Source organism: Falco biarmicus, chromosome 1 (genome assembly GCF_023638135.1).
Source record: "Falco biarmicus isolate bFalBia1 chromosome 1, bFalBia1.pri, whole genome shotgun sequence".
NCBI lineage: Eukaryota > Metazoa > Chordata > Aves > Falconiformes > Falconidae > Falco > Falco biarmicus.
In genome coordinates, this window is record NC_079288.1 from 54,611,537 (window position 1) to 54,638,452 (window position 26,916).

At 42.6% G+C, this 26,916-nt stretch overlaps 1 protein-coding gene across 2 annotated transcripts in view; it reads right to left on the reverse strand.

Annotated features, from left to right (window-relative positions):
• The window catches only part of UNC5C (unc-5 netrin receptor C), a 261,037-nt gene that overhangs the window by 209,277 nt on the left and 24,844 nt on the right, over window positions 1-26,916 (reverse strand). The gene's annotated exons all lie outside the window — the stretch shown is intronic.

A 26,916-nucleotide genomic window follows, 5' to 3' on the forward strand; every position in this document is an offset into this window, starting at 1 on the left:
TAGCATTTGTTAATTACTAGGGCGTTCAAGGCAAATTGCAAGTTTTGCCATAATGAAACCCATGTTGTGTGGACGAGCACATCAGAAGAGGAGTCGTTGATTCATCAACTACATGGTTTAGCTGGGTGAAAAAAGCCACATAGAGCTTTTATGAAAACTGAAAGAAATATGGAGCCAAATAGAACATGGAGATGCCATTAACCACAGTACAGTACAAGTGTCTTTTGGGTGGATGTGTGAAGTTTTCCTTATTACAATTTCACTTTTGGGTGCTGAGCCACATGGAAGCCCCTTAAAGCCATCAATAGCCCAGGAGGATCTTCTCTGAGCTGAGAGCTCTGGCCTGGCTCTACCCACCTTGTCCCAGCAGCTGGGGATGGCTGCAGAGATGAGAACTTGTGTCCTTCTCCACCTCAGCCCCATCGCTGGGTCCCGCACAGCATGACAACTGTTGTGGTAAGCCTGAATCAGACTCCAGCAGCCAGATGTGCAAAATTAGTTGTTCATAAATACTACAGAGCACCATTCCTGAGCTTTCTGCATTCCCATGTTTGAATGTGGGAATTGCATTCGAATCAGTGACTTTTTAATCCAAAATTGTCATACATGTAATGCAGTGAAAACTACCGCTAGCAGCTTTACCTACACTTAAACCTGGCTGATTCTGTCTTCATCTGCTGGCATTGAATTACAGCAGCTGAAATTTAGGGTGGCTGTTATACAGGCAGCAGTTAACACAAGGTAGGTCTCACATTTTCAGCTTTGTTTGCCCTTCCTTCCACCACACCATGCCCCAAAGATTAATATAGCAGGCTGCACATACTTCCCTCCGTGGGGAGCAGGATCACATTCTTGACCTCTCTAAGGCTCCTAAGCCCTCTTCAGCCTCCAACAGATTAATTCACTCTTCACTCCCAGCTTGTGCCTTTCAGAGCTCCTCCACAAGCTATTTTCTCCACTGTCTGTGAAGGGTTAAGGCCAACTCTGGCAGGACCTCCTTGCAGTGCCACAGCTGAAGAGCACTGATGGGCAACAGGGAAGCCAGCTGATGATAAATCATTGCCATCAAAAAACCCCAACCTTTGTTCCAATTGCCAAACTGCCTGGCATCCACCGTTAACCCAGGTTACAATAGTAATTTCATGCACCAGCCTAGGCTTTGGAACATCATATTTATTACCAGAAACTCCAGTCCTCAGCCTGTTCCACCCTCCTTTCCTGCTCTCTGTGTCACCCTACACGTTACAGAGAGCAATTCCCTGATAATCAGAATCAAACTTTGACATTGTGAACCTTTTCACTACTTGTGGTGTATTGCTGGTTTGTAAAATTTAGATTAAGCACAGAGTCGTGCTGTGCCCTACATCAGGCTAGTGTTGTTACATGTTTATTAAGAAAGTGATTTAAAAGGGAGATCATGCAGTGAATTACCGATCCTGCACAACCTACTAAAAACTGGGTGATGAAACAACATAATCATCATACATCAGCTTCCCATTACCTGATTTAGGGTAATTTGTATTCTCTGCCTCTGTGCAAACAGAACGTCACTTACTGCACTGCCAAACTTTATTTTAAGAGTTAAAAGGTGGGTTTATTATTCATAATGCTAACAATCGGGAGTAACTAAAATGTTCCATATGCCAGAAATCAAAACCTGTTACCATGGAATTGGTTACAGGAGATTTAAAGCAAATTAAAGCTCTGACATTAGTTTTAGACTGGGAACGCATAAGAAGGAAGAGTTGCACAAAGACTAATTCTCTGCATCTGCTCCTGCAGGCTGTTTTTGTATTTCAAATGCATATTGAAAGATAGAAAACTTAATTATTTCTCCGGGCTAGGACAGCACGTGTGCAAGATGGTGAGTGCATGAGATGGCAAGTGCATGCTGGTGCGTGCACCAGAGAGAGTCAGATGGCCCTGGTTTTGTCCTCTTTCCTCATTTTTGGTAGGACACCTGCCAACACCCGTAGGCAACTGCCACCCAGGGCTCTTGCGGCTCTCGGATTCCAGACGTCCAGTCAGGAAGTGTTTTGAAGGCCAGTAAACCACTCAGCCCTTGTCTCCTCTTCATAAATAATTCCTCTTAGCCATTGAGGAAGACTAGAGCTGGCTTTCAGCTTGATTATGGTTACTTGAGAGCACTCTCTGGTCCAGCATCTTCGCAGGCAGCCTATTCCTCTGTGGGAAATCCTAGTGGGCTATGGGGAGTGGTGAAAGAGAGCCGTCAGCAGTGACTGCTCGCCTAGCTGGAAGCCACACTCCTGTGCACTTTTCATGCAATCAGTCATGAAGGAAAGGTCAACAGACAGCTTTCAAATAACCGATCCATTTAACTACTGACATTGATCTGGGCCGGAGAAGTGAAGCTGGCGGAGGGAGGGAGGAAGGGAGGGTTCAGTGGTCAATCAGTGGAAATCTAAACCCCTTTCAGCCTAATGGGAAGACTAAACACAGTCCTAAGCTTTCTGCTTTAAATCTTACAGTGATTTGCCCGAGGCACTACAGGACCTTCACACAGATGTCTTAAAAAGTAAAGAAAAGAAAAAAGCCACATTATTTTCCCACATAAAATTAAATACCTAAACCAGAAGAGATCCATCTTTCACTGCATAATGCAGGGCTTTACCAGTCACTGTGATGGGTGGGATAGAGGAAGAACAGAGAAAGCCCCTGGCATGATCCCATGGCTGACAAAACTCCAGCTATTTTGCTTTGGCTATAGTTTGGAAGACGTTCTTCCTCCCATCCTAAGCACATCCTCCACTGCAACCCAAAGCACCCTATCACCACCCATTCTGGAGACCAACTGATTACCTTCCAACTAAAAGAAAGAAAGAAACAAACAAAAAACCTCAAACCCACAATTGCCAGCTTCGGGCTTTCCAACCCTGAATCCTCTTCTGAAGAGCCAACATATTGCAAGAAGTCTCACAGGAACAAAGCAGAACAATTTCTCACTGGTCATTCACTACCCAGGCTTTGCTTCAGATCGCTCAGGTCCATAATCTGTCAGTAAAGTCCTACAGCCACCAAGCAATACTCTGCGCAGGGCGGAGTTTTCACTCTCATTGCAGGTATGCCACCGAGGCATAATGTTGAGTGTGTACCAAGGAGAAAAAGAGCATGGAGAGAGAGAGAGAGAGAAAGCAGATTTGCTGTTCTCACTTAGGGCTGTCATCCCAGAAGGATGGCTTGTCCTGGATCCCAAGCTGTGCTCCCAGAACTGTTTCTACACTACTTTGCATAAATTGCATCATCTGCATAAAGGATACATACATTTCACCAGCACCTACAGCCACTTGGCAGAGCCTTTTGGTGGCAATATGTTGGAATTTACCTAAACCAGGTCTCCAGAAACTGAATTCAGTCTCTTGCCAGATCAAGCACTTCATCTTGCTATACTTCAAATCCTCATCAATAAAGCGGAAAGACTATTGCTCCCTTACCTTACACGCATATAGTAGGATAAATGCATGTATTATGATATGCTCAGTGATAATGATAATGAAGCATAAAAGACAGATATCCTGACTAAGAGATAAGTGAAATCAATGGAAGGATTCCCTCTGTATTAATTGGGTTTAGCTGTAGTCCCCATTTAAAGGGAACAAGGCGCATGGGGACTACTTAGTCCCTAAGCTGGAGGTATAGAACAATTCTCTGAATCCCATAGGAGCTATTTCTCAATCAAGTGTGGTAAGAAAAGAATCTCTGCATGAGACACTACCACCAAAAAAAAAAGACGACACATAAGACACATGAAATCCTGTGCATGTTTATGTATGTGTGTCAGGGGAAAAGATATTAAATTCAAGGGGAAAAAATAGAATTAGATATCAAAAACAGGATTAAACCATAAAAATCTATCCACTATGGAGAATCCAGTTTGTAAGATAATCTTGTCTATAAAAGGCAGAATATTAAAGTAAATAACTCAGAAAAGCCCAGGAGAATCTGAGCTTTCAGTAACCAGCCAGATGGAGAATGCAATATAGGCAAGAGCACTGCATGCCACACTTCATATATCCAAGAAAAGAAAAAAAAGCTATTTCTGGGGAACATTATTGCTCTTCGTGGTTTTCTCAGTTATTTCTTCATTCTGCTCCTCTCCATGTGCAGCGACACCACTATTAGTAAAGTCAGCCATTAGCACTGAAAAGTACGATTTTGTTGCGGTGCTAATCGCACGTTTCGTGCCCTCTGCCACAACATGGAGCGGCCCCAGCTCTGCGCTCCGACTCCCTGCCACGCTGCGATCTGTAAATACATTTCTCGGACCAGAGCGCAGAAGCCAACTGGAAGGTACACATCAATCTGAATATCCTTTTCAGTCTTCATTTTGTACAAACAAAGAGGGCTGTTATTTTATCCTTTTCCAGGGGAGTCTACAAAGACAGGCTAGAAACGCTGACAGATTCTTTAAGTGAAAAGCCCGTGCTCATGCCAGTGTGCAACTGGTACCACCACGGTCCTGCCCCCTCTCCACACAACCCCTCCCATGTCCGCCCCACCATCACACTACAAATTTACCTGGAAATCACCTGCATTTCTGAAAATCCAACACAGTGCATACTCCAAAAAATGAACTCCGTGTATTTAACTTTCAAAAAATAGCCCCTTGCTTTACTGTGTCTTAGTCAGCCTTTTAGGAAAGAGCACAAGCACCCGCGTTTTGGGAGGTACCGAGACACGCTGCGGTGTGCTGCCAGTCCTTGTAAGTACACAAGCAATAAGCAAGGGATTACAGCTATTACTGCTGTGTTATTTCAAAAATGTATTTATTCTATTTTATTTAAATTCTCTTTGCTTTATTTTATTTATTTATAATGAAAATAAACCCCTTTTGTGGTAAACTGAGGTTCTTGAGGCTTAATTTTCTCTACAAGCTGCAGCAACACTGACTAAAACTGTTCTTAATTGCAAAGCACAGAGAAGATAATGCAAGAGGAATCACAATTCCACAGTACAAACTATCTAAAACCCAAGTCAAAGCAGACATAGGCCAAGCTAAGCAGGAAAATGGTACTCCAGGAAAAGAATATCAGATTTTTGGCATATTAAGTTTAAATAAACTGTTTTCTAAATATCCACAGGGATCTAGACTTGGCATCTAAATGTCTTTGAAGATCACAGTCCCAGCTATTTCCAGCCACTTGCATCCACCCTTCTCTGAAAAGCCCCACTAGAATCGTGGTCTAATTCTGGATCTCCTTCCACCTTGTGTTAATTATTTACGTGTGTAGAGTTAGTGTGAGCTGATCTCCAGCATCACAGCGCAAGCGCCAGCAGAAACTCCCACCTGATCTATTATGAGATGAAGGCAAGAATCATGCAGCTCTGGCAGGAGGTTTTATCATCAGCTTTTATCTAAACAATGGTAATATCTGCTACATTATCCCATAGGGGCAGAATTCTGTTTTATTAAACAGTTTGAGGTTGCTTCTTTTTGGCTAACATGTCACAGTCCAGGAAGGACATGGACAAGGAGACTGGTATAAGAATAAACAAGGAAACAGAAGCATAAACATGTTCAGAACAAACAAATAACGAAATAGGCATGTACTTTACTGAAATATACCCATGTTTCTCTTAAAACATAGCTCAAAATATACAATTTTTTAATGTGAAAAACAGAAATCAAGCTTTAGTGATCCCCAGCTCTTCAGCTGGATAAAAACAACCTGCCCTTATTTTGATTAAGGAGAGCCATTACATGTTTTTCCTGAAGCTATTATTCTGTTAGGAGCATGCTGTAATTTACAAGTCTCTCCAAAAATGTCCCTTTAATGAAATGAATAAGAAATTAATGCTGTCAGGCAGAAAGCTTTTAGCTAATAGTTTCTAACACGTCCCTCTTCAAGAAATTGGAGACCAATTTTCATTTACCAGCTATCTAAAGGTGAAAACAACCTGTAGTTTCACTGATAGCACCTTCATCCTCTTGTCTGCAGTTGTCAGTCACTTTTGGTTTGGGGATAGCATACAACAATCGTTTAAGTCTTCTGCCCAGCAATGCTGACACAGTATGTGCCGGGACCCAAAGAGACAAGAATTTCAGAAAACAGCATCCCACTTAAGGCACAAATGGGTCTAAGATGCATTCCTATTCCTAATACGACCACAAGAAGTTGGGTTTAAAACTCCCACTGGCTCCTATGCATTGATGGGAAAGTTAGATAATATCATGGTGAGACCAAAATACACATTTGTCACAGAACAGTGGAAGGGTCTACCCAGACTGAGACCCAGAACAGCAGGAATGCTGCACAGAAACAGCAATAGAAGAGAAATATTGTCTTTACATTGGTCCAAAGCAACGTAATGGAAAAAATGGCGAGACTAATTTAAAGACTGAAACAAGAACTGATAAAATCATCCTCAACCAGCATTAAGAGCAATTTAACACGTGCTAGTTGCACTCTGTTCTCTTATTCAGAAAACATAAACGCATTCAGCTGGCTGAAGGACTCCAGTACCCCTCTTAACATTCACATGACTGTGACTATGCTCTGGGCTAGTGAGTGGGGTCTCATGGCCACAGAAAAACACCACCAGTTTGTACCAGGATCCCAAAACTTCCATCTTTGAATGGCAGATGTAGCAGTGGAAGCAAGAGAGTGAGGCAACCATCAGGAATGAGATCAGGCTCTGAAGAAGAAGTGTGCAAGTGATTCAGGGATGCAACAGCTGCTGCTGTCGAATCAACAGCACACATCACAGAGCCACGTCACTGCATCTGCTGCCTTTTCTTACCACAGGAGTGTGGGATACCAGCTGGCAAGCACACTCCAGACCAGTACTTGCTTCACACTGATGTCATATTAACAGAGCCATTTCGAATGTGAAAATACCGTGAGTGAGATCAGCACTGTCCCTTTCTGTCCAAGGAAAGGTGGCACAGAAGGAAGTGCACCGCCGGCCAGCTGCCCCTGCACCGATGCTAACAGGCAGTGCTCCTCAGACATGGCCGGTAATGCCAAACCTGGAGGTTTTGAGATGGAGATGAAAAGCCATGTCTTTCCTGTTAGGAATAGTTAGGTAGGGAAAGACACAGAGAGTACTGACTGTGCTTCTCTCCTGTTAATTCTTCCCTCAGGAACCCTACTTTGAAGCGCTCTTGAATTACATGCCTGACACTCAATTTGAACATATTCTTGAAGTGATGAACGTCCCCTTAACTGACTTTTCAGTTTGAAATACTTTATTATATGGCCTTCTAGAGAGATGGAGTTGTCAACCACGTGAATGACAACCCCTGGCAGACCAGCTCATAAACCCCTTCTTTCCACTGTTGCTTGCACAAACCTTAAAGCTGAAACAAAAGCAACTAATTAATCATCGCTCACACATCATCCAATAGAAAAAAGGCTCCAGAAGACATAGAAATAAACAGACCATCAATTGATTTATTTTTTTTCTTGGGAAACAGGCAAATTTTTTTAAAGACAAGAGACTAAATTCTATCATCGCTGGGCCCAGCTCACAACCAGGGCTGGCTTTTCCCATCTTAAGGCTTACTACAATTTTTCAAACACAGTATTTCCTATCAATCTGTAAAAAAGACAATCTTAAAAGTGAAAAATTTCCTAGGCTATGTTATCCACTATGCACTTTTTCATTATATCAGTAAACAATCTATCAGAAACCTTAAATACTATCTTGACTTTTTGGTCAAGAAGCCAGGAACTTCTGAGACCTGAGAAAGGATGCAAAGATTTATGTAACGTGGGACATTTAATCACAAAGTAAGGAGAGCTCTGTTGCAAAGCAGCAGACAATCTTTCCAGGCTGCATGTATCATTGCTAGGATACCCACAGACCAGCTATCACAGTTATGGGATTGTTTCACATCAAGGAAAAAAAAAGGCATGGGGGCAAAGACCAGACCTCGGGCCTTGGATCTCTGTGCTCAGAGCCATAATTAGGGGAACTCAGGTCACGCTTCCTTTCTTTCTCACTATCTCTTTGAACCAAAGGATCTGTCCTTCTGCTCTTCATTTCAGCACACTTCACAAAGGAGATCCCAGGGGGCAGGGGATGGTTTCTCACAAAACAGCCTTATCTTTGCGATCAGAGCTGTCTCCTGGAAGAGGGTGATTTTGCAGGGAGAGGAAGGACTGTAAACTGGACTCCCTGGCAGTGCTCAGATCATTATGATTCCTGTTTAAAGGAACCCCACACTTCTCCCAAAACCGGGAGGAAAAAAGCAAGCATCTTGACCAGTCTTTGGAAAGGCAGGGACCATTCCCAATTTATTCCCTGTGTCACAAAGATGCTTCACTTCCAGGTTGTGCAGGCTGTCCACCCCTCGCTTGAGCAGTCTCACCAAGGCGAGCAGAGCCAGTCTCCTGGGGCAGGGCTGAACCCTCTACATGCAGAGCACTGTGAAGATGATACCCTCATCATATGGTTTCTGCTTCTGTTGTGTATCTTGCCAAAGCACCAGAACCACAGCATCAGCAGGTCTTTTTTTCCAGTAAGACACCCACTGACTTCAGAGGGAAGGGCAGACCTGCACAAGGACCTACTCACTAGTATAAAATACCCAGGTCCATGGAAACCAGTGTCACCAGAGCCCAACAACAGTCTGGTGGATGTGAAATGAAACTCCTTGAAACAGTAGCTGCAAGAAAGATGAAGACTTCCATCTCCATGCTCCTTTATGTTTTAAAAGCACCCAGTTAACTTGGAATGTCAATGTAAAAATAAATTTCTCCCTTACTTTATAGGTGTTTACAAACTCATCACACAAGAAAAGGACACTACGCCCACAGAATGCATTATGTCCCTTTTAAATTTATTTCACTCTCCCCCACCCCTCTACTTGCATCTGTTTCTGTTTTCAAAACCCCCGCTCTGTTCACAGTAAACACGTCACCCTCTTTGTCTCTGTGACTCACATATTGGTTTTCATAGCCTTACTCTACAACTTATTCCATATGTTTGCTTCCCTCCAAGTAGAACAGTTCTGCCTGACTTCCCTTTCACTCTTTATTTCCTAATAATTAGGCTGACTGCGTAGCTTACTCTTTAAAACAAAACAAAACAAAACACACACTCAAATAGACTACCAGTGGTCTACTTTGTCGTTATCATTTTCAGCCTCCATTCTGTTAATGCTCTTGTTAGGTCATAGTAAATTGTTCTCTACAAAAAAAGAGATAAATGGTTCCTTTATTCTTTATTTTTGTCTCATTAAAAAAATTAAATCAAGAAAAGCAGAAACAAGAGAATAGGTCCCTGGCCATCCACTTCTCCTGTCTTTGTGTGGAGGACAACCGCAGTCAGTTCTCAATTAAAAAAAAATAAAATAAAATAAAATCATCCATGCAAATCCGAATGCTTTATTGTCCCTAAGGTCTAGTTTAGAGCCTTCAATAATAACATCAGTTCTTTGGACCTATATTATTCCATTTTCTGATGAAGCCTGTATGCTAGCCTAACGTTTTTAAGGATGTTTCGTTGCAATGGACATTAAATTCTGGCTCATTCTGAATGAAGCATACCACAGTCAAGATGTGGTAGAGTTAGTCTGGTTTAGTCTTTTTATTATATCTACCTTTTCTGTGGTGGTATTGCATCTTGCAGTAAGCTGCATTTCCTACGCATTTACCTCTCGTCCTTGAAAGCTGTGGTTAAAACAGAGCAATTCCATGAAGGATCTGGCCTATAAGAACAAAATCCCATCAATTCTGTCTGTTTATACTTGATTACACTGCTAGTCCCAAACAAAAACAGCTACAGTGAACCCTGCTATCCCCATCCTTTATATCTGTCCACAAGAATATCTCTCAAAACTAACCGTGCTAGCTCCCCAAATTAGCATCTTTCAAAGGCACATACACACCCAGTGCTACATCTGAGCCCAGGATCACAGTCTGCCAGAACAGATCTAGGAGAGTTCATAACTGCTCCCCTGGTTATCTTACCTACACTCCCACTCCTAGAAGGTGGCAAAGCTACAAGATGCTGAACTCACAAAGTTCTCTTCAGTCAAAGGCTCACAGCTTTGTGGAAAAGAAAATGCTTCTCTACCTTCTCATTATTCCCCTCCTGTTTCTTGCCAACACATAGACACAGAGTGGATATTACCGAGCTTAGCATTTGCTGGATCAAAACCCCATGTTTATATATTTGAAAATTCATACATTTATGCAAAAGAAAAAAAAACAAAACCACATAAACCCTAAACACTTTTTTCTTCTTGTCAGTGCTGCCTCTCTATGGCTTGGGTAAAAGTTACTTTCTTTTTATCATGCTTCTAGCCTTCTTTAAAGAAACAACATTTTTCAGGTGTATTACTCTCCACCAAACCCTCCAAAAGAATTTTCTACGATATCTTCCCCAGCAGACCCCAAGCAACCAAAGCCCACAGTTGCTGCATTCTTCACCCTTTTCAAGAGAGGAAAATAAGAGTTTTCTGCTGTTCAGAACATTTTCCTCATCTTCAGAGGACTGACTGCACTTACTTCCTTTCAGGCTGGTAGAAAAGTGTATCCAGAAGGACAATCTAATCAGCTTACCATGAAAAAACTAGCTACCTTTGTACTCCTGGAAAAGGCATGCACACAGGTGTGAAAATGGGACATATGCACACACAAGGCCAGAAAGTACTTTACTACCTACAAAAACATGAGTAAGCAACCACGTGCTCCACATCCCTAAGCCAAGTTTGCAGAGTACAGTGGCCTTGGCATCAATACCTGCTTCGTGAGCTGTTCTGAACCGAGCTGGCAGAGCGGCAGGGGTGATGCGCACAGCTGCAGGCAGAGGTGGGGGGGCTGCGAGTCCCCCTTTGGACAGTGCTGCTGCCAAAGACCTTGTGCTGCAGGGCTACGGTCTCACCCATCACTGGGCATCCTTTTCTTGGGCTAGTGAGCAGCAGCTGTACCACAAGACTGCCTAGGAGCACTTGCCATGAAGTAGGACCTCCTGTGCTAGACCTGAATAAAGCCTCTGCTACCCGCCCCCCCCGGCCCCTTCCCATCCCTCTCTTTCCAAAGCACCACCTACCTCGTTCCCTAGAGGTTTTGTAGTAAGAAGAAAAGTTGTTGGTGTGTTTTGTTTTGGTGTTGGGTTTTTTTAGCCTTTTCAGCTTGTTTGTTCTCAGATAGGTAAATAAACACATTTTGCATGAAATTACGGTAATTAACGACAACCCTTTTCATGACTTGGCTTCAGTTCAGCCTGGAAAACTAGGTATGAAATGGCTGGGGTGAGGGGTTTGCAATTGGGTTTTGGGGTTTTTCTCCACAATATCTGGATTTCTTTCAGAAATCAGGCTTCCTAGCACCAAACTGTTTGCCATAGCCTCTCACTTAATATAAAAACAGAAGGAAAAGAACTGCTGCACAAACCTGTCATTACACAACTTGTCATCCCTCTACTTCTCCCATTCTCCTGCCTGTGCAAAGCTGTTCCTGCTCATGCCTGGTCACAGATCCATCAAGCTAAACATTTCTACTACTCTGGTTGAAATGTATCTTTGTGAAGCTCACTTTGTTAACGGTGCTCCCAAAATGCCTGAACACAGGTTAAGGATTGTCAGCCCCTCTGCCTTTTGAAATACACCCTTGCACAGGGCATCTTTCAAAACAATAAATCCTGAGTATTTAAAAGTCTGAGGAAGGGTAAGAAAAACAAGGTTCTCCATAGCCAGTGATAAGTGTAGGGGCTTATTTCTTTTTTCTTGAACGTGCAGTAATGAACATGAGTGGTTTAGAAAAAAACAGGAGACAAGGGTGTTGCCAAAAGTTGGTGATGGAGTTACCAAAATTTGACTCTCAATCATTTGTTGGCCCTAAAGAACCTGCTGGCCAGGCGGTGTGAGCAAGCAGCAGCAGCAGCAGCCCGAGGAGCGCCGCAGGCTGGGAGAGGCAGGCAAACAAGAGGCCAATTCAGAGGAACTGGAAGGGATCCCAGAAAAACAAATGGTGGAAACACTTCAGCCACTGAGCCAGGACTTCAGTCTTACCAACTTACCTCTTAAAGATGGTGTTGGTACAGCCAGCGCCCAGCAAAGGCTACTGGCAAGATGCAGGGCTGGCACTAGCGCTGCGCCCTGGAAGCATGCCCCCAGGGCACACCTTCTCTTCAGGTCATCTTCTTTCTGGGTGTTTTCAGTGAGCAAAATGCATGCACAGTGGTGAAACATCAGGCTGCCTGGCAGCTAGGCTCATCCACCAGTATTTTGCATTTCAGTTGTACTCACGGGAAAGTGCTTACTCATTTTGCTCCATACGAAGAGAAGCAGCCCTGCTGCCTCAAGAATAATTTATTGTCATTAATAATAATACACTGATATAGAACTTTTCATCCCAAAGGATCAAAAAAGCAATTTACAATCTCAAAGCAATTTTCAGAGTAGAATAGTTTGTGCTGTAAGGCACACACTGCAGTGGCACTCGAGTGTGCCTGGGTGCACCTGCCTGAACTTTGTGCACAGAGGAGGTGTGCCATGCTGCTGACTCAGCTGACACACAGCCCCCAGCACCCCAGGGAGAGGATAGGGTGGCAATGGCTAAACTAAATGCAGCAGAGGATGCAAAACCCTCTACTCTACTGAATTCAATGGGATGAAGCCATTAGGGCCATGTTTCCCCTTCCCCTGGGCAGGGGAAATAACCTTCCATACAGGAACTGATGCAAAAGGAAGCGGCAATGGACCAACTAATGGAGGTTTCAGAAAGCAGAGAAGGGTGAGAGCAGACGAAGGAGACACTGGTGGTCCTGCACTCATGCTTCCTTTGCTGCCCATAGCTAAAAGGCAGTGCTCGTTGGACATCAGTAGTTAGAACATCAGTATGCCCTTGATGCTGTCGCATCTCTCAGGCTGGAAAAAAAAAAAAAAAAAGGCAGCAACAAGAATTACTTTTTGGTCACGAATTTTACATTGCAACCTGGGTGCCAAGTCTCTCTTGAGCAGCAAACTCTGACTTCAAAAAACTGAGGCGAAAATTGAGAAAAAATAAAGTTGCACAAACACTAACAAGTTTGTACACTTGTAGAGTAAAACATTTCTTCTGTATACCTTCTGTATCTTCCCTCCCTTAGCACCTAACAGATAAGCTGGAGAGATAAAACCTAAATTTTGCTTAATGACCAGAGGAAAGGGCAATGCATCTCTCCAAGGAGCGTTGGTCACATACAGAATTTTCAACCATAGGTCACTAATTCAAATCTAACCTACTTTACTAGTGACTCAGCTATATTAGTGACTGTTTCTTGGTGGCTTACGAATAAAATGATTTTTTGATCTCAGTTGAGTTCTTTGCACATACTAGTTTCCAGCATACGTAGATCTTGTAAAATCACCAGCTGCAATGAGGAGGGTGAGGGTCAACAGACTGAGAAAGTTCTGCCTTCCCAGTTGACCCAGCTGATCTGTGTGGATCTGGACTGGAAGGCAGGACCTCTGACCTCCTGGAATGATCCTTGCACACCTCTTCTTCTGATCTTCCTTCTGAGCCCACTTTATTTTTTTTATTTACCTAATCCTCTTCTTTGACTTTCTACTTTTACAATGCAAATACACTTTCAGGTCTCCATTTCTTTAAAAAAAAAAAAAAACAACTAATCAACCAACCCTGATAGCATTTCCCCTCATCATGAACTACAGACCTCTCTTCTCCATGTCTCACCCCTTAGCTTGTTGGGAACACAGTTCATACAGGAGCTCAGAAGTTAAAACAGTTGAAATGAGGTTAGGGAATGAGGTCAGATGGAGAAATCCCCATTGCTACTCAATGCAGACAGTTTTCATTACGGTAAAGTGGTGCTAAGAACAGGTCTGAGTACGAAGCACTGTCAGTACCAAGACTCCTATCACTTGGAATCAGTTCATGAACTTTCCTAGTGCAGACAGAGACTTAAAACCACACTTCTGTGATCTTCTTTGGAAAAAAAGAAAGAAAAAGAAAGAAAAAGGGGGGGCGGGGGGAAGATGGGGAGACGAGACCATGTGAAATATTTATAGAGCCATGAATCGGTTTATCTGGAGGGTAGGTAAGATAAACAAGTATGCCATATATCAGGTTGTATTTTGGAATGTAAGAATCTACTGTCTTTTGCATGCTATCCAGCTCTTATCCATGAATTATTTTATAAGACTAGAGTGAAATTTTCATTAAGCATTTGGGGATTTAAGGAATCATTTGTGTGTATTAAAATCAATATTAACTTGTACTGTTCACTGGCAAGTCACTCTAATAGCATTACACAAAATGTTTTCAACCATACTGAATGAGTGATGATGGTATAAACCAGTTTTGAGGAAACTTTGATTGCATTAAGTGCAGGATTGTTATTTTATTCTTAAACAGTCTTTACCAGTATCAAAGGGATATAATTGAAATATGTTGCAATGATTTCAAATGTTGATGGCTGCTGACATGATTTTACAAACATGCAGACAGAAATTAGGATAGCACAGGCTATTACGGCTACAAATAAAACTTTTAAGCAATTCAGGAATACATTAAAGGAAAGCAGAACACTCAGAGGACCGAGTGGCTGACTGTCACGGCTTCTGAAGAATAGGTAATGACAGATAGCGCAGCACAGCAACAGCACGCTTGCTGCCAGGCAGAGCAGGTCTGGAAGAGCCAACAGTCTCCCCACACCCCAATCATTACAGGTAACACCTGTAGAACCAGGATTCTGACTGGACTGCGCAGCCACAAAACTCCCAGGGAACTTTCAAGATTTGACCACCACTTTCCATGGTGGCTGAAGCGTTTCACCCCTGCCTTGCCAAGCCCTGGGCCTGAGCGGGTTTACTCCCAGGACAGGACAGTGGTCTACACAGTGTTCCCAAAGTTCCTGAATGCTGAATCTTGCTCTACTGTGAGCGCTCCATGTGACATTGAACATGGGTGCCAGCTGGGGCCACCTGCCGTAACAGAGGGACGGCAGCATTGCTTCCCCTGCCTTGTGGCAGAAAGGGAAGAATCAGCAGCTTCCCTTAAGGGTGCAAAGCCTTGAGCATTTGCTAAGCATATATATACTTATGATATATGATAGCATATGCAAAGCATACTATCAACACGGTGCCAATAATGAAACTATTCTCACTGCAGCAAGATGGAAATTACTTTCTGTATTTGTGCATTCCTTATTATTGTATAAATATGTGTGCATATATATATATATGTAAAAAGGTAACTTTATATCTAGATGTAGATATAAAATAAAATCTCCAAGAACACCTGAAACATGCAGAAGAGTATCTTTATCACCCCTACAAGAGTCTCATCAGGATCCACACCAAGCACCCTTTTACACTTTCGGGTCTTCTCTTCTGGGCTAGCCAATCAACAGAGACACTAAGTAACCTCTACCCAATGCTTCTCTACAGTGTTTTTCTCCAGCATGATCCTTTATGCCTTCTCACAGTACAAAAACAGCTTACAAAAATGTTGATGTTTTTGATGGATTTGCACTTTGCATGCTATACAAATATGTTAGGGTGTTGGTTTTTTTTTTTTTGTGGTGTGGTTTTTCCTGTTAAAGATTTCCAGGACCTAGAGGTTTTTTACACTGCTCTGTGGTATATGCTGCTGAGATATGTATTATACACAAAATTAATGATAGGCTGTTTCACTTTGGTTTTAAATCTAGGCTTCTCTGAGTTCATCCTCAAAGGAATAAACAAACTCCCTCCCCAAATTATTAACAAATAATGTATACTGTGGCCAGATTTTCAAATTGCTCTAAATTGCACAGTAACATTGATTTGAATGCTGTTACAGCAATTTACATCACTGCAAGACCTGACTGAAATGCATATTTCAGACAGTTTAGTAATACTGGTACAGGCTGTTCCCATTTGTTTATTTAATAGCCAAAGTTAAGTGTAAATTTGCAAATAATAAATGTGTTAATGACTATATTTATATGCACATGCTTCTATCAAAACTTCTAACGAGGCCTGAAGCACAATAATAAACCGTCAACAAAGCTGAATATTGAAGCCAGAGTGTAAGAGCAGACATCTTCCCACACTCACTCACAAATGCAGACACTTCCAGAGAAAGCAGAGCCAGGTGGGTGGGGAGAAAGGGCAGATTTCGGGGGACCATACAGACCACTGTCGGTGTTTTGGGAGCACCATACCCTCCCATCGTAGCAGTCTTCTTGTGGTCCAGCACTGGCTGCAGTAGGGGTAGGAGGGGTTGGCACGGGGGTTGCTGCCTCAGGTTAAATCATGCATCTTTCTAGGACTAAATACAGGACAGGGGCAGACAAAGGCATACATGTTTAGACTATCCAAATAGATACAGCTTTAAAATATCATTTTTATATTAGTTAATTATTAGTCTAATAATTATCATTCGACTTCTCAAAGACCTGTTACCTGTAAGAACAAAGCTCCCAACACCTCAGACCACAAAATCCTAACTGCACAGACAGACAAGCAATCCTTGCAACCTTTTCAGTTAAGTAAAGTTTTATCTCATTAGTAGAAAATTAAATCAAAGCATGTACTTATGCTTAAGTGGACAGCTAAGGATGGTGTAGAACTCATTCCTGCTCAGCCATCCCCAAATTCAATGCATCGGCCAAGCAGTTGCATCCATGCGTTCCTAGCCCCATGAATTACTGCATTTTTCAAGTCATAAAGAAAGGATTTGTTTCCTTTCCATAACAACATAAAGTTGTTATGTCTATGTTGGTATCTTAACTTCCTTTAGAAAGTTACAAGACATTCCATAGAATGTGAAAAAGAAATAGGAGTAACTCTCTAGCTGTTTTGGGTTTTTTATTGTTAAAGACGACTAGAAATTCCAATTAAAACATCCATATGGATGAATCCAAAACATACACGCAAAAACACCGCGATCAAAACGTCAGTCATTACTTTTTTTCCAGGCTTTTAAAATCTCGGATTCACCGAATGCAAGGGATTGACGGCAATAGTTGTAATCCTCATTGCTAATCACCTTCTGATTGCTATGGAAGTAGTTTCATCAGGGATTTAGTGGAAGCATTAAAAGGCTTAAATGTTTCTCAATACTAAAGCTTCATTAGAAGGCTAGCAGCACAACTGCTACACTTTTCCAAGCAACGGGTGCATAAAATCACACGCTCCTCTCCGAACCTGCCGGAGCAGCGGGACCCGAACGGGCGGCACCGGCAGCCGCAGCCCGAGCCGCCCCCTGGCTCCCGGGGTGGGCCGCTAGAGGGCGCCCTGGCCGCGGCGTGGCGGAGCCCCGCGCCCCTCCCGCTCCCGGGCGGGCACCTCGGGCAGCGCCGGGCCAGGGACCGCCAGCCACGGCCTGTGAGCATCGTTATCATCATCATCATCATCGCTGTTGTTGTTATTGTTGGTATCGTTATTGTTATTGTTGTTATTATCATCACCATTTTTACCATCATCACCACGATCATTATTTTAATTTTCACTGTCGTTGCTTTGTGCGTTCGGTTTGCTCCTTCCCCCTGCGCAGCGTGACAATGCGGCCCAACAGCGATTCAGAGCCAAAGCTCGAAATGGGGAGGATTCTGCAGAACTTCCACCACACAACTTCACAGCAGCGTTAACACAGGCAACCTCAGCAATGAATGACGAGCAAGTGGCTTCAGAAGGATGCGAAAAGCCCAGCTACGTTAGCAGAATGAAGTCAGTATGCCCCAAACTTGATGTAATGCACTCCGAGACCAGCCTTAGCATTTTCATAACTCAATTTGCCTCTACTCTGACAGAGATGTATAGTATTGTTATGCAAAGAAGAAAAGCGGTTGTGTTGGTGTCAGGGACAATTAAGGTCTGTGCTCCAGTGCCCATTAGCTGAGTGATTCTGAGCTGCTGGAAAGGTTTAGTCATTCCTGTGGGGGATAAAGGACATGGATACTCTGTCTGTGGATATTGATTAAGAAGGACGCAAACAGCAGCTAGAATACTTTTTCAGTGACATAGAAGTTAATGATTTAGCGATTCATAGAAGAAAAGCTGCCGTGCCACTTTTGGTAATTGTTTGCATTGCAGATAGTGCAAGTGAAGTGACCTTGTCAAATTAGCAAAAGCCCAGAGCACCATACAGCAGGTAACTTGCTGGTAAATTACAGTCATGAGTTTATCAATAAGTGAATGTCTGTGTGCACACATGCACACACAATCTCTGTGTTTCATCCTTGCCGAGCGCACTTTCTAGGAGCTCTTTCTAGGACAGAGTAGTTAAGTGCTGGATTTCTGTTCTGCACATCCCATCCCTTGGTGAAAGATCCCAGGAAGCCCAACTCTGACTCTCTGACAGACAAGAAAACTAAATCCCACTCCCCTTCTTGTCCTCCACAAACTCAGAATATAAAAGCAAAATAATGAAACAAAACATTGGATCAATCCTTCTTGGCACCAACAGAAGCTGAAGAAGGGAGACTACCTAACTGTTGGGGACCTGCGGTGCTGTTGCAGAGCACAGTTGCTCCCCAATTTGCTTGCAAACCACAAGCAGAGCAAAGCAAATGCAAATGTGAACCAAGCTCTCAGAAAGAGTAAGAAATGGGCTCAGCTGCAGGATTACAGGCCTCAAGAGACTCTTAATGGGCTACAGAGACTGTCACCTGCAAGCAACTGGTCGGCTCAAATCCACACTGGCTGAAAGTTTTCACTGGATGATGACTTGCTGGCAGCCTGTCTGGAATAAGCCAGTGCCTTCCTATGTGCCTTAAAAAAAATCACTGTTCTAATTCACACATTGCTATTGTGTCCTACATTGTGATTTTTATTTTTTTTTTTTAATGTTTCATGCCTATCTAGTAAATTCAAAGAGTATCAGTGTGGAGAGGATGCTTTCTGAAACAGTGTTGCTTAACTTTGCTGAATAAAGCCAATGGCCTGTGCATTCAAAAGCACAACTCTCGGTGCTGCTACAAGAAAAAGTATGTGAAAGCTTTTGTTCTCCCTTTTAGAAACAGCTGGGTTTTGCCACTGGATGTGTAACACGTTACCCATCACATGGTAAAACCCTACACAAAGCTAAGCAGAGCAGCTTTACAAGAAGTGTGGCTGAGCATCCTCCCCCCATCTTGCCCTGGGGGGGGGGGGGGGGAAAATCATGATTTGATATTAACATGTCCACAGGGATTTTTAGCTTTTCAATTAAAGCGTTCAATGTGAACAATGTATTTCATGGTCTCCATATTTTTAACAAAGTTTTGTGATGGAACTGCCCTGTTCTTGAAGCTAATGGAAGATTTGCTGTTTAGTTCAATTACGTTCACTTTGTCCTGAAATATGTACACGTATCAGACCGTTTCTTCCCAGCACCCACCACACCTCTCTCTGAAACACAGCAATTTATGAAGATGTCTAAGTAACAAGCTGGAGTGGGACTCAAACATTTTTCCTAAATGCTTTTCATTATTTGCACTTAACTCACTTGTGTGACTCCAGTTTCATTTCAGTGGCATTATACCTATGCAAAACTGAAGTACCATTGAGATAAATGAAGCCCAAGACTTTTAAAATCCTATCCTGGTTTCATGAGGGATTAATTAAGGTACCTCAGGAGCACTGGGTACTCAATCTCTTCCTTTTTCTTAACTCTAATTAAAGAAAATCTTTCAGCTAAAAGCACAACTTCTTTGGTATGGGTTACTCATATTCTCCTCCCTCCCCCTGAAAATATACAGTGTTAAGCATGTAAATCATACTGAACATTACCAATCTAAAAGGAAGTGACAGATGACTGTGACTGACATTAAATGTTTATTGCATCCCTGCCATGTAATGCAATTAGATGGCAAGGAACATGTAATGTGTATTGCTCTGGTGGGAGAATGGAGAAATTATTGGATTTTCTCTCTTAATCTATTTATATCTTGCAGTGGGGGCATTAGGTAGATTAAGCTAGGGACAGTGCCCCCATTCAGTATGCTAAGTAGTGTTTGTCACTCATTGCATTATATGGCAATAACAGCTGTAAGAGTTGCGCAAATTGCAATAATACTGAATCAGAGGAAAAGTGGCTGAAGTCATCTTCTGCTACCAAAGTACTCTCTTAGCACCCATTCTTAAGAGTTTCTCTCAAATAAGAGAGAAAATGCTTGAAAAATAAGAACCACACTAAGTCTGGTAAATTATTTATTTCTAGGGACTGGTCCTACAAGAATATGAACTTGTGTGATGTGTTGCTTTAGTAAAATACCACTGTGCTTCTTTAGCAGTGCTTTATATGCAGGTAATTCTTCAGCCTCTGTTGAGGCTGAAAACTTCAAAGCTTAATGAATTCAGCTTCACAGTGGCTTCTGGAGGTCAGCAAGTTAAAAAGGATTGTCATGTTAAAGTGGGGACATGAAGCCATTAGACAATACAAGTACAAAATAACAAATGGGCGGACATGCAAGCAGGATTCAACCCACTGTTGCAGCTTTACTATTGATGCATGCCCTGCATCATTCAAAAATTACACCTTTTTATCTCTGCAAACTCCAGCTCAGACCCTATATTTTTCTCAAGCACTTCTAACACTGAATTGTCAGCCCAGCTTCTGCAGCAAGCTCTGTTGGGGCAGAGGAGTGGTTACGTGGCTGTGGCTTCTGCCACACCATAGCCATGGGACCACATCCCACTCTGTGGTGGTCTGAACCCAGAAGTCTCAAAGGCTCAATACGGATGTGTCAGCAGGGGAGGGTGGTCCAAAAGTTAATTAATCCTTTGAACATCTCATCTCAAAACTGTCCTCGCAGTTTTGCTAATTCAGGCTTCTTCGGCAGATTTCTAGGGTTTCCTGACTCAAACCTAGTGATGGCTGCTAATGACAAGCTAAGTGGCCAGCTGTGGCTCCTTAATATAACCTCACATAATTGCTGCTCTAGCATCCTTCTCCTCCAGCACTTGCATTCATTCGTCTGAGGTAATGGATAGGTAGCCCTAGAATCCAACAGCCTTTGTTCGTGCACGGATAGATTTAACATGGTCAGGAAGAATACAAGGCTTCTCTGAGACATCCTGCTGATGCACTTTGACTCTACACTGCAGCAGCACTGTTAAAAGTGTATCTCTCTCTGAGGCTTAAGTCAGCACTTGCTCCCCATGTTGGAGCACTGGGCTTAGCCCAGCACAGACCCCGGTGCCCACATGCTTATCCTGAGCCCACATCACCTCAGGTTTGCTCTGCATGTGCGGGAGCATGTCTGGGATTTCTGAAGCCCTGTTCCACTGCTCATCATGCTGCAATAAGCTCTGCTGTAGTTTCCTAGAAAAGTGTGGGAGGATGTAGCCATCTGCCCGGGCACATGGCAGAAGGCACTGGAAGACTCCTCCTCCTTACGCGACAGCCTGCATCCTCTATAAACACGTACCAGGGAAAATGAAACTGAACCCCCAAGTAAAGCCATGGCTGCCAACCCAGTGTCACAGTACAAACAGTATAATTTATCTTGTTAACTGCTTCAAACAGTTTTCCCTTCAGTCCTACCACTCTCTAACCTCCTCACCCACCCCATCCCCTCACACAAGACACTGTGCTGCATTCACAGCCATGACTAACACCCGAGAGCCTTGAATCATCTCCAAAGGCTGTGTGGCTTTGCATTTGGTGACAGAGAATTTGCAGCCCTGCTAGCACTGAATGTGGCAGCAACTCACACATGGAAGGACTCAAGCTGCTGCTCTCGCTGATTGCTGATGCTTGGGGTAACACTTTGAGTTGCTACCACCTCCTTCAGTACAAAAAGTCAGGCAATGGAGAAAAGTCTATGCAAAGTCCTATGTCACTGAATCTTTGTTGGGCAGGCTGGCAGTACTGTATTACTCTTGTTGCTGCCATATGTGATATTTCAGGGGGATTAAAGATACTCCCCTTTAGTAACAGATCTAGGCCAGAAACTCAGAAAACAATGAGGACTATTCTGAACTCACAGCTTGGCCCAAGGAATTTGAGAACCATGCCTAAATGGAGCTTCAACCCAAAATTCCTATTGATACATTAACAAACTCACAGGAGCAGCAAAGACCTTCCATGGAGCCTTCTGCACCTCTCCAAGACTGAAGGATGATAAGGGTGGAAAGCTCCTCTCCTGGGGGTGGGCAATTACCAGGTGAGACCGCCAAGTCCAAACCATTCTGCTGCTTTCTAAGGGCTTTGTAGCAACACAGTTTTCACACCTTTTTCTCTGTCGGGTGAAACACCTGAATTGCTCCGTCTGATGATGGGTTATACACTCACAGTGAAAATCCCAGTCCTTCCCACAGTCTTATTTTTACATTGAGCATAGGAACGCTAAAAGTTTCTGACTGACACCTTTTCATTAAAGGGAGAAAAAACCACACACATCTATCAAATCTCTAGACATAATAATAATGTAATATGATTATTGCTAAAAATAAGATCAATTTATGGTACAAAAATCAATTCTAGCAATTTCCACTGCTAGATATATTGCTTTTATGTCCTTTTGTGTACAGTACTTCAACTAACTGAAAACTGACACTCAAAAGTTCTCATATGAACAGCTCGCCTTTTCAAGAAAATAATGTTCAAAATGAAAAAGAAAAAAAAAGTGTTTTCTCAAGCTGTTAAAGTGGACCAAATGGAGCCCTCCTGGAAAAGACTGCAATATAACGTCAGTAAAGCTGCAGTTGCTTGTACTGGGTCAGAAGCTGTCCACACAGAAAGGCTCAGTCTCCTCCTGTTTCCTAGGGCTCCGGTAATTTGATGGCAGATAACTAATCTGTAAGCTATACAGGCAAAGCACATATTTTCTTGAATTAAGACAAAGGAAACTCAATCCGTCTGCCTCTCAAATTTGGGAGATTAATAGTATTATGATGGGAAGGTTTTATTACTACACACAAATCAGGCTTGGAAAAGCAAGGAGTGGAATAATACTCCTACAGTGCCAGTGAAATACCATTTTGAAAATTGGCAAGTCATTGTATTTTGATATTTATTGGCACTGTGGAGCATCTGCAAGCCAGTCATGCTATCTGATAATCTTTTTGGTATTTGATAATATGGTACTAAAGGCACAAGTGAACAAAAGGAAGCCAGGGAATTATTTGTGAACTATACAACATTGGTATTCAGTAATTAAGCCTTAGAATTAGTTGGGAGAGGAGAGTATTAGGCTTCAAAATTGCTCTACTGAGTAAAATATTTGTCTTCAATGTCAAACACATTTATTCAACTGAATCGTGCAGATCTACTTCCAAGCTTTGAGACTTTATGCCTACTGAAGGGCCTGAATACTGACTCCAGCTGAAGATGAAAGTGTTTACCATGCACTCACAGCTGAATCCTCAAGCCCCTTTCATTCCCCAACTTCAGCAGCCAGGCAGGACTGCAAAAATGAAATCCCTATTCTTTACGTACAGGAATATCCTGGTTTATGTAATCACACATAAGAAATACTTCTTTCCCTGGCTCCTTGTTTGACAGTAGGCTTCTGTAGGTATATGTTTACTACATATTCAATCTTGTTTCTACTGAAGCCAGTTTATAAAGATCCCACTAACTTCGCGTAGAGCTGTCAGACAGTAAATGTTTGTTACAGACTGCTAAAATGGACTGATTTACATCTTATACAGGAGGCGTCCATTAGAGTACAGATCTAACTGAAAATAAGAGGAATTATGGGCAACCAAGAGAGGAATTTCATTGTGAAACTGATGCAAGGGACTATAAAACATCTGGAAGATGTTAGCAACTCTACTGGCTGCAATCACAGAGCATGCTATCTCTGCTCTGAGAGCTGATTCTCCTTGACTTAAAGGGGGAAGAAAAAGTCAAGAGAGATAGCAGATGTGTTGTTACTCAGCATAAGCTGGCACTCCTCATGCAAGCACTGATAAAATACCAGAGGGAGGCTCTGGCTGCGCTAGTTCTCCGAAGGGGAGACAGACAGCCTAAGCTCCTTTCTGCCAGGTCTGAGCGTCACCACTAAGTCACTCAAGAAACACGGCATGTGCTCAATCCCAATACATCGAGCACTGCACAGCCTCCCACTGCTCATCACCCCTGCAGGTACTCTTGAGAGGGGAGGAACTGGTCTCTGCTTCTGACTTACCCTCTTTCTCCACCCCCATGCTTACTTTCAAAAAGAAAAGATTTATGTGAGGTCTCACAGATTTTACTGCTTTTATATTTTTTTCCTCCCTCAGAGAGATTTTAGATGCTTAGACACTTTTCTCTAAAGAGATATTTGCAATCATAAAAGAATAATGTATGTTCAGGTAGAATGCCTAGCATGACGGTAGAGGCAGAGTGTGGTAGAAGAAATGGTTACAGCTGGAGAGCACACTAACGTGTTTCAGTTGCTTTTGTGTGTCCTCCAATTTTCTCCTGTGCCCTCAGGTATACAAATTCAAGCAAGCTAAAAATCAGCACTCCCTGCCTTGTTCTGAAAGGCAAACTCTGCTCTGCCATTGAAATGGACTTTTTGGTTGTGGTTGTGTTTTGGGTTTTTTTTAAAGTAGAAGTGCATCATGAAAACGTCCTGTACAGGGCTCGTTCACGTGTAGCTTCATGTCAGTGTTCCCTGAATACACTGGGTAAAGTCCTGTCCCTGCCGATGCTAACGGAGGTCCTTCCACCAGCTGCTGTTGGTGCAGTGTTTGGCCCCTGGCGAGTCCTTTCTCCCCTGCGTGCCATCACCCCTGCTTCAGGAGCCAGCCCTGCTTGACAAAACTTCTCTACTCTACCTGCACCAGGCTACTGATGTTCCTTTTAACTTGTTTCCTAAGAAAAATCTGCCTTTTATGTGCAGCGTAAGTCAAAGGTGGTAACAGAGATGTTCAGATTTATGTTTCGCGAAAACCAGTAACTCGAACTTGCATTTTGAAATAACCACAGTAATTCTGATTGGTGCTGAAAACTGGCAGCAAGAAGATAAAGTAATGGCAAAAAATGAATTATCACATTCTTCTTTACAAGTTATATACCGCCTTATTTCTTTCTTATTTTCATTTACAATCTGATCTGAATATTATTCAGCTATGTTTGCCAGTATTCACAGAATTATTTTCATGGAAAGTTTTTATGTACACTTTACTCTCAAACTCTTTGTGTTGGCAATATACCATTTCACCTGGCAAGGAATACAAGAGACTAAGAAGCATTCCTGCTTCCTAGCACTAGAAAAATGGTAAATCATAAGCATGCTGCTGACACCCCCCTGATATGCAATACATTTTTAACACAAATTTTCAGACAAAGTATAGCACACCACAATTCAACGGACTTTCAGGACTCACAAGTAATTTCAATACTACCTTATCCAGATGCTGAAAAATAGTGGATAGGACTACCGAGAGTCATCGAAATTAAAGCTAGTGACATACTGACAAATATGCTAATCCACATTAACACTTCTGTTTGCTCTGGGAGATAAAAAGCATTACAACTAATGAATGACAGCATCAGCCTTATCAACAATGTCCAGAGAAGCAACAAAATATTTGGATAGCTGTTGGGGCAGCTTCTGAAAATAGTCTGCAGAATTCAGCCAGAAACTTAAAAAAAGGTTGCTGGGGATGTTTTTTTTAGGGAGATAGGTTGGTCTCCTGACTTGCAAGACCACTGCCAGAGGCAAACCTGCCACTCTGTCAGGACCATCCTTAAAAATGATGGGCAGAAACAAAGTATGACAGTGAAAGGCATGCAAATTAACTGAAGGTTTTAGAAACTTCAAGAAGATTCGAATTTGAATCCAGAATATTTGGAAGAAGGTAGGGGAGGAAGGAGCTGGGGAACGAGGCAGAGATTAGCTTTTGAAAATTGTTTCTTGTAGTCATAGGAAGAAGAAGAAGAAAGTGGAAGGAAAGGCTAAGGCTATGCTAGAGCAAATTTAACATGCTTTAACATATTTCTACTTCCATTTGTTTTACACTTGGGGAATAGTGAGAACAGACAGCTAAACTGGATGCTCTTTAAATATGAAGCAGAGAGCAAATCCTAGCGGCATTTCTTTTTAAAAAGGAAGAAAAAAATTCCAGTTCTCAATTACACATTTTCATTGGTCAAGTCTACATACAAAATAGTTTACACAACACCCCAGTGTTGCCTGCATGTATTTCTGTAGTCAGAGAGCAAGCCAGCAGCAGAACTCTTTTGGCTGGGAGACTCAAAATGACTGGAAAGCTCTGGCTCCTGGGTCCGGCTTCCATCACACCCTCTACTGATCCAAACTTGCCAATGAAGCCTTGAGAATAAGCATGCACGCATGAGGAATTTCCTGAACTTTTAAAAAGTAGCATTTTTTTTTAATCTTGCTACATATGCAAACATAACTAACATAATGCTTGCAAGAGATGAAGGCAGCAAAATTTGCCGGTACGTAACCGGGAATGGATGCTTCTCTCCTCATTCTCCCAAAAGCTCCCCTCCTGACAAGAAAGGTTAGGATACAACAGAGTAGAATAGGTCAGAAGTGACCTACAAAGATCATCTAGTCCGACTGTCTGCACACTTCAGTGCTGACCAAAAGTTTAAGCAAATTATTAAGGGCATTGTCCAAATGCCTCTTAACCACTGACAGTCATGGGGCATCAATCACCTCTCCAGGAAACCTGTTCCAGTGTTTGACCATCTTCTCTGTATGTTCTGGAGACTCAGGTTGTCTGAAGGCATCGTTTAATATTCCACACTGCAAACCAGTACCAGGTCTGGTCTGTTGTTCCTCACAATAGACACCCTGACTGTTCTGTTGCATCTTTTCAATACCTTCCCATGAAACAACGAAGAGGCACTTGTGAGGAACATTTTTCAATATTTATACCTGTATGCATCAAGATGCAGCACTCTTGTATGCTTAAAGAGAAAAAAAAAAAAATAGTTTCTAGGACTGCAAGGCACATTTAACTCCTGTATCATTAGCCCCCACTGGAAGCCCTGTGAGTAAGAATCAATGGGAAATGGTACCTCCTGCACATCGTGTCCAATGGACAGCAATGAGAAAAAACTGCTGCTT